The 6,653-nt window shown below is 37.1% G+C and overlaps 1 long non-coding RNA gene across 1 annotated transcript; it reads left to right on the forward strand.

Annotated features, from left to right (window-relative positions):
• Positions 1–632: 632 nt before the first annotated feature.
• Positions 633–2,574, forward strand: LOC129719207 (uncharacterized). Its single transcript, XR_008727140.1, has 4 exons — positions 633–1,131; positions 1,193–1,709; positions 1,779–1,936; positions 2,001–2,574. It is a non-coding gene; the product is annotated as an uncharacterized LOC129719207 (long non-coding RNA).
• The last annotated feature ends 4,079 nt before the right edge of the window (positions 2,575–6,653 follow it).

The raw sequence follows: 6,653 nt of genomic DNA on the forward strand, positions 1-6,653 counted from the left end.
ACACACTGTTGCCACGTGTTGTTGTGCTTCGGCAATAATGAATGAATACGAATGCAACGAAGTGATATTCAGCAGCCCTGCACCCAACCGCCATCATACTCGGAGGGGCACCACATTTTTGTTGCCCGTATTGTTGGTTGAGTTGGATATCTATGTTTCAATAACCTAAGATTCAAGTCATCAGGTTGCAGCACCAACCGTTGTAGAGGTGTCGTGGGCAAAATGTATGAAAAAACTGGGAGTCAGGTATCTTGTTCTAGTCATCTTTAGTAACACTTATTAGATGTCCGTACATGAATGAATTATTACACCCACAAACAAGATTTTTTAAAATTTACAATATTTATATAATTTTTTTTTCTAGTAATGTATTTTGGCAGTACTGCCGCACACGAATGAAAGCAAGCTGTCAAAAAGTATACACGCTCACTCTGGGCTACTCAGCGGCTGAGTTGAATTTTAATCATTTTTTTTTCAGTTGTTCGAAGACATCAAAAAATGAGTAGAATTAAATTGATCATGGCGGCAAATTTCCTCAAAATTGGGTAACTGGTTAGGTTTTGACTCAGTTTTGGGTTATCCAGAGTGAGCGTGTAGACCTTTTTACGTACGAATGTGTTAGTGCCATTAGTTAAGGAAAATATTTACAAATAGCTGTTTTGTTTGCAATGCTATGTTTTTAGCAGCTGGACAAATATTCAGTTTAACTCTCATTATGTGTTTTGAACTTGTTTCTGAATAAGTTTTTTCATTCGTGATCAGAAATCAGAAGAAGCTGCTGAACATAATCGACCAAAAATGGTAAAAAGTGATAATAGTCGAAGCAACGAGATGCGATGATTTCTCGCCAAACATGTGAAAAGGGCCCATGTGCCAAATGTAAACAAACCGAGATTTAATGTTTTTTTCAATTTAAACATGTCTAATCTACCCTTGCGTGTAAGAATTTTTGATTGAAATAATCATTTTAAAGGTTTTATCTGCGAATTAAAAAAGGGCCCAAGTTAAGTCGCAATCTGCATAGTTTGCTGATGGGCCCTTTTACCTATTCAGTTCAGAATGTCAGTGCTCGTGTTTTGAACAAAATTATTTAGTGTAATATGGAGGGTGATAATTTCGAAGTGATGTTGCGTAAGTTTTTATAAATAAATTATTTGAATTCATTCAGTGTTGTTATAAATAATTCTTGTAGAAGTAGCATCAAAGATTTTACGGTGTGATGAAGCTGTTAATTCATTCAGTACTCCGGTCGTAGGCCGATATGAAGAGGCAGAAGCAAACAGAAGTCTTTTTGATTTATCTGCCTCATTCCGTGATGTTGTCACTTCCACGTGCAACATCGTATTTTACTCAACCTGAGAGTAATCCTTTGGATTTATCGCAAACCATGACAGAGGATGAAGCATTGGATCTGTCAACGAAACAGTATAGGAGTAGCAGTGACATGGATTCTCCAATCAATTTAGCTGTGTTGAAAGTTCAACGGCAGGGCGTAGAAGTATCTGGCGATAGGCCATTTAATTTAATAACAGCTAGCAACATTGCAACCTCCTCTGGTCATTGCAAAAGATTTTCGAAAGAATTAGTAGTTCCGAGCACACTCAAAGTTATAGAGAATACAACCGCTAAGCCGAATTCCGTCAACTCATCTGCTAGTTGTCAAAATTTAGCATTAAACACATCGAAGTTTGCAATTTCCGTATTACCGGGTAGGTAAAAAATAGATTACACTCATCAAAACAAAACATATCCTCTTCAACGGTTGTGTATATTTTCAGACACACAATTTTTGGATACAAGTTTGAAAAACAAAAATGACAGCGAAAGAAACGATGAGACTGATGACGATGATAGTGTGGATATGCCATTAGGTGATGCATCATTGCTGAACGACCTTTCTATATTCGAGTACTTCGAACCGTAAGGTATTCGAAAGGTATTCTTTTACTGTGTACAGGCCGTATGTATTGTAGTTTAATGCAAGATTACACTAATTGCAGAAAAACGAATGCTAAGAAAGCGACCGTATACAACAACAAGGCTGTCCAGATCACCATTACTAGAAAATGGGTATAGGGCGGATGATGTATATAACAACACGGATATTTTCATTAATATGGTGGCCACAGATGATTGCAGGTTACTAATTCAACAAGAGAGATAACTCGAGTATATTTCTTGCCTGGAGGAAAAGGTATGGTGAAAGTTTGTAAAACCATGTTTTTAGCGACGTTCGACATAAAAAGCAAAAAAGTTCGGATCATTGCATCAAAGTTGGTTAACGGCATGTGCATTGCGCAGGATGACCAACGCTCCCACAATTGCAATCGAAACCTCTGAACTGCGGAACCTCCTCCCATTTGTAAGCAACAAGCAATATTATGAGGTGATGCTTAAAAATTTAGTGGTTAAAAAGCGTGGACGAAAAAAGTTAAGTAAATGCGACGATCATTTCGAAGATGATATGGACAGGCTTGAGGAAGAGTATATAAAATGAATATATCCGTGTACTTACGTAAAAACTTTATTATTAAAATCATTAAAAATAATTATAATGGATATTCGATAGCAAAATTGTACACTGTTTCACTCACTCGAGAAAAACTTCATTGGTGTCTGGATTATAATTTCAAAGCGAGGGTTTTTACTCATTTTGCTGAATGTTAATTTTCTCCTTATCTCAATAGAATATATAAAAGTCGTGTACATTAAGATAATAAAAAAGGTAATAAAGTCATAGTTGATTCACGTTCAAATACTGCTGTACAATATATGTAAACGTATAAAACATCTTAATGTAAAATAAACCATTACACCCTGAATTAAGTCAAAAGGGCCCATCTTCATTGGTAACAAAATTAGGGGCCTATGTTTCAGGGCCTATATCCAGCATTATTACCAATAGGGCCTAAGTCCAATTAATCCTACTTTTAGAAAGATAATCATCTTGCAAGTTTAATTTTCGCGTACAGCGCCGTTTAATGATTACTATTAAACAAAAAAAAAATTATTTTATTGATTATTGAGAAAATAGGATTTGTTTTACTAGTGCGATTTTTCTTTTGACATTTACTCAATGTTTACATTGTTGCACATGGGCCCTTTTCACATGTTTGGCGAGATTTACAGTTTGGAGGAAACAAAAGCAACTTTACACGGGTTTACACGTTTACTAGTGTGCGTAGCTGAAAAGTCACTTATCTCTACGGTGGGTGATGGTAAATTCGTTTGTGCGGTGTAGCTACACTCGGATTACACTTTTTACTTTGTAGCTTCGGGAACGGTGTAGTACCGTCGCGAAAACGTATTCAATGTGTCAATGAGCGCTATGATGCACAGTTCTTTGTTGTTGCACTTTCAAACTAAAAAAAGCAAAGCCTTGGTGCTACATTCCGTATCGGAACTCGACCTTCTGTTTTACTATACACAGACTTCGCAGCCGACTGTTAAGTGTACAGAACAATTGCGAGGCTGGCGCTACGATCCTACAGACCTTTTAACGTACGAATGTGTTAGTGCAACCAGTTGAGGAAAATATTTACAAAGAGCTGTTTTGTTTGCAAAGCTATGTTTTTAGCAGCTGGACAAACATTTAGTTAAACACTCATTATATGTTTCAAACTTGTTTCTGAATATTTTATTTTTATTCGTGGTCAGAAAGCGGAAGAAGCTGCTGAACATAATCGACCAAAAATGGTAAAAAGTGATAAAAGTCGAAGCAGCGAGATGCGATGATTTTCAGTTTGGAAGAAACAAAAGCAACTTTACACGGGTTTACACGTTTACTAGTGTGCGTAGGTGAAAAGCCATTTATCTCTACTGACACTAACAGCAAAAACATCATATCAAGAAGACTGGGAACTCTGCCTGAGATTGGGCGACAGTTTTGGCAGTGCAGTCTTTTGAGTAAAAGTGAAACTTACGCATGCTAGTGTGCTGGCGATGCTGTTAGCATTCCAAACGAGTAAGAATTTGAAATCCTACACGCGATTTCTAGAGTTTTTTGTTCTAGCTTGGATATCTGTTATCTGTGCTTCAACTATTCACATATTCTAGATTAGCTTTTGCATATTAACCTAAATGACTTCCTTTAAATAATTTCTTCAACAAAGAAACGTCTATGAAATTTCTGTGCCCCACCACGCAGAAGAGAGTAGCTACGGCTCTGTGCCAGTCTTCTTGATGTTTTTGCTGACAGGCTCTCCCGAGCCAGGACTCGAACCTACAACGACTGGCTTGTTAGGCCAACATCGTACTTCGAGACCAGCTATGAGATCACTGCACTTTCAAACTGTGCAGTCCATTTTGGTGAGAAGTGCGCAATATCTCTAAAATATTTTTTCAACAGATGTAAAAACATCAACTGCAACAATGCGTTATACTGATGTCCGATCATCTATACCGAGTATTTTAATCTGCCCCGACAACTGGCTCTGGCAAACTGGCAGGAAAAATGTGATTCTGGCGATTTGGCCGACGAATTATTTCATGCCTAATGTCAAACCATTACATTGCAAATGCCCACCTCTATCGAATAGGAATAGTCGAAAGTAACCTTTGCGAATGTGGAGGGTACGAAGATATAGAACACGTAGTCTTCGTATGCCCTAAATGCCACAGAGCAAGGAAAAAACTTTTCGATTCCCTCCGGGAACGGAATGCATCATCTGCAATGCAAGTTCGGGATGCACTTGCCAGCAATGATATTAGTTTTCTCACCCATGTTTACCAATTCATTAAAGACATAAATTATCGTATCTAAGTCCTCTTTCTTTCTCTGTTTCTCTCTGTCCCTCTTCATATATGTAGATCATTGAGGATAATACTAATCTTTGTTTTCTCTCTTTATTTTTCATTTCAGGTTATGATTCCCAAGAGACAAGGACTCATCATCCGCAATTTTATTACATAATCATATAGATAGATCGTTTATCATATAGATAGATAGAGATAGATGTGCATATTAGTATCAAGTTGAAATAATTTTGTATTTTTAAATTGTATTTTAAAGAGAAAATCAGGGTTAGTAGCGAGTCACTTTTTAGTGACTTTGTCCCTATTTCGAGCCTAGTCACTAAAAAGTCACTATCCACGCTAAAAAGTCACTGAAGTCACTATTTTACGACAAAATGGTTACTAAAGTCACTTTTTTTTACTTTTAAATGGGTATTGGGTATCGTTGTGTTGCAACATTCATTAGAAAGCTTGCTTCTGATTTACTGAATATTTGGACAGGTCCGTTCGTAAGACCTTTTTGTTAACTTTTTCATCATAGGAGTTTCATGCCACGCAATGTTTCCAAATTTCTTATTGATGTGAACAGTACAGAATAGTTACGAACGAATGGTCTAAGAGCTTCAAAGGAATGTGAAGGTTTATTCTACAAGCTGCATTGATTGAAAAATTTCTAGCTTATGTAATGCATAAGCGTGTTTGAGTCTCAATTCGTGGGGTTATGCTTTTTACTATCCGCACATACACCGTGTTTACCTAATACCATTTAAAAATTCCATAGTGATATGCCGTTCTACTCATATTTGACCCATGCTTCAGATCAAGCAAACGAGGAAAACGATTTCAAAGTTATACAATACTCTTACGCATTGCGTCAACGTGACAATTGCAATTCTGGTTTGTTGACAGTTTTACTTTGCAATATACTGTTTTCAATAAACCTAGTTGTATGACTCTCGATTTAACTCTTTTTTTTCATAAAAATACCCAGTAGCACAATACGAGAAATTTGCTACCAAGTAGGTAATTTTTACGCATATTAGTCTCAGTCCCAGAAGTAACGTGGGACAACTATGTGTAGAGCGACAGATATGTGAATATCATTCATTTAATTTCTGATCCTTTTTTTCTTGAAAGTAGCATAGCAAAGTCTTGGAGCTACATTCTGGAATTTGCGGAACTTGACCTTCTGTTTATTAAAAGTAGTAGATTTAGAAGTACTGAAAGTAGATGTTTTGGAAAAACCCCTCCCTTAGTAAGTTTAACCAACTCCAAACCCTTTTCGAAGCTGTTACAGGCGGCACGCAAGGAATCCGAGATTTCATCCAGATTTTCTAGATAACCGCTTTAATTTGTCTAAAGTTGGAGATTTTGTAATCAGCAAACTTCTACATCATGTTCGACTAGACAAAAAGTTTATTGAGTTCAGCATGGGCGTAGCCAGAATTTCAAATAGGGGGGGGGGGCAAGCTCTCCAAAATTTCAGAAGTAAAAAAATGGTACACTAAGGTCGCTTTTTACGCGGCTTTTTACGTGGATTCTGGAATTTACGCGGTTTTTACGCGGATTTCGAAATTTACGCGTTTTTTCTACGCGGATTCTGGAATTTACGCGTTTTTTTTACGCGGCACGTATCCCCCGCGTAAAACCGGCTGTAGTGTGTTTTGAAAAATAGAAAAAATACTAGTGTTAAGTGATTGTTACATCAAGGCAACCAGTTGTCCTTGACATCAGAGTGGAAAATTTGATTATTCTTTGTCCAACCGTGAATATAAAAAGATGTTCTTTACTAAAAACTCTTGAGTTCATTCAAACCTTCGGACATATTATTTTGGCGACGAGGATCTCAAGAATCCACGAACATGGCAGAAGATAGAGTTGATCAGCAGCTGCAACCGGGAATTCAAGATATGATTCAC

Source organism: Wyeomyia smithii, chromosome 1, assembly GCF_029784165.1.
Source record: "Wyeomyia smithii strain HCP4-BCI-WySm-NY-G18 chromosome 1, ASM2978416v1, whole genome shotgun sequence".
Taxonomy (NCBI): Eukaryota; Metazoa; Arthropoda; class Insecta; order Diptera; family Culicidae; genus Wyeomyia; species Wyeomyia smithii.